Source organism: Nelumbo nucifera, chromosome 6 (genome assembly GCF_055504915.1).
Source record: "Nelumbo nucifera cultivar China Antique chromosome 6, China Antique-T2T, whole genome shotgun sequence".
Lineage (NCBI taxonomy): Eukaryota > Viridiplantae > Streptophyta > Magnoliopsida > Proteales > Nelumbonaceae > Nelumbo > Nelumbo nucifera.
In genome coordinates, this window is record NC_142654.1 from 36,536,366 (window position 1) to 36,538,975 (window position 2,610).

Genomic DNA, 2,610 nt, shown 5'->3' on the forward strand with positions numbered 1-2,610 from the left:
TGCCCAAGGTTAGTGAGGAGGTTAGCTATGTGGTTTGCCTCTCCAAACGCATGGATGAACCATCTGCTTCCTGCTATTTTCCTCTAGTCTCCACATGTCTATAATTGTGCTATTGTTGGATTTTAATCTCATTGAAGATTAAATCAAATGGGTGTTTGATTGACTAAATTACATAAAGAGCACACATATACATGGGCTTGAAAAAAAAATGGTTTTAAGTTTCTCACCAAAACTAGTGTTTTAACTTATTTTTCTCTTCTTTCAAGCCTTGTCCCACATTGGAAAAATATTAAATCTGATTTGAGCTTTTAAGTGGGAACTTGTCTATACTCTTTAGAATTGTAGAGAAGAGAAGATAGAGACTTGCTACCGTGTAACGCATGTGTGTAGCACAATGAATTCAATTTCTATTTTGCAAAATCGCAAATCATAGACTATAAGTCTTGTAAAATTGCAAGTCACGCAATGGGCAAAACCACAAATCTTATGTCATTCACGAAATCGCAAAATCCAAGTTGAGATTCACGATTCACAAGTAGGGACTCAGGAAAACCAATATATTCATTCTCAAGATGACTATCTGGAATCTATAAAAGGATGTAAACCAAGCCAAATTATAACACGTGTTCACGTCTCACTACAAATCATTCTTGTCTCTCTTAGTCTGATCTACTACTATCTCACAGAAGATTTCGTTGGAGATTCTTCAATTTTATTGGTTGTTGTTTCTCATCTAAAGCTCTGTTGTATCTTACGAATGAATTTGCTTATAATCCAATAGAAAATTCAATAAATTGAGTAGGGACAAATAACGTTTTAAAAACAGTCTTCAGATACGTTTCAAAGATTCTCCTCCAAATTTCTGTGACTCCAAATTTCCAACACTTCTAATGATTGCTTGTGGCTTGATTCTTTTGTTGATAGATTGAATGATAAGTTTGGGTCTCGATTGTAATGGTACTCTGTCAAGCTCAATATTGTCCACAATGGGGTCATTCCTCTTTAGAATTTTATTGTTCCAATCCTATAAATTCTGGGCAGGTTTCCCTATTTCACCATTTTTTATGTTTCTAATTGCAAAAGAAACACCTTAGAAATGAAAAAGCAATTAAGATTGTGTTTGGTTTGAAAAAAAAAAAGTAAAGAAAAAAAACCTTTACAGACCTTATATGAGTTTTCGTACCTTTCCCCATCTTGTCCATCAAACTGAATTGTTAGAACTTGGAAATGGTTATGCATCACGTGGAAAAAAATGTGGAAAATGAATTACTTAATTTTGTTTTTTATAGCCTTTCACCATTTGAACAAAGTCGGACATAATACGAATGGATTGAATGGTATTTCATCACCTAATTTGTATTTGTTGACAAAATTTACGACACATTAAAACAAAAAATTGTGAATCAGATAATATCACTTGTCACAATTGTCAAAGGTGAACCATGTCATATCTTTACCATGATTGATTAAAATCTTAATGTAACGTGAAACAAATATTAAAAAAAAGAACCATAGTTGAATTTGTATTACTTGTCAAAGTGAGTCTGTGCAGAGGGTTTGAAATTTTTAATTTTATTATATAAAAATACATTTAAAAAAATACTTTAAAAATGTGATTTGATCTCTACTCCTCACCATCTATTTTTCGTTTTGCTTAAATTTTACGAAATTTTGGTTGCAATAAGCAATAACAACAAATTAAATCAAGGGAATTTCTTAAATCAAACATTTTGCTCAGATTTGGTCCGGCCAAATTTTCAAAGATTTTAGTAGATCCCGACCCCTATATAATATGATCTGGTCCCATCGTAAGGATCACTGATAAGTGATCATTGGATAACGTAGTCCATTGTACACGTCCTGTTCGTAGACTTGCATTAGAACTAGGGGTGTCAACGGTTTGGTTAATTAAATCATGGCCATTTTTGTAAACTAAATCAGTGTTATTGGTTTTTCCATTTTATCAAATCAAAATTGAACCGGTATCACTGGTTAATCGGTCTGTTAGTTTTGGTTTTTGACCATTTCGGTTTTTTGGTTTTTTATATTTATAATATATATTATATAAACATATATTAAAAATATATATAAAATATATATACCGATCGATTCGATTAATCATCGGTTTTTTTGTAAGTTAACCAAAAATCGAACCGGTCCTTCAGTTTTTCAAAAATTCCAAACTGAAACCAAACCGATCGATTTGGTTAACCTCATTTCTTGATTCGGTTCGGTTTTTCGGTTTTTCATGAATAGCCCTAAGTAGAACGCTACCCCTATAAAATATGATATGGGTTCAGGTGTTTGGTCGGATGGACGATCATGAATAATACATGAAATAGCATAGGTCCACCTGGAATCTGAATATAATACATACCCTTATATTGTAGGTTTGGAACTTTAAAAGTACGAATGTCAATAGACCGGCCTTGGGTTGAACCCCGTATAAATCAAAATCAATTTATTGGATGGATCAATAAGATATATTGAATTGGACCATTACAGACTTAATGGTTTCAAAGCATTTATTGGATTGGATTGCACCTGTTCCATCTCTAATGGATGTATATTAGATCGGGTCGGATTGAACCAATATCTGGTCTATTGATA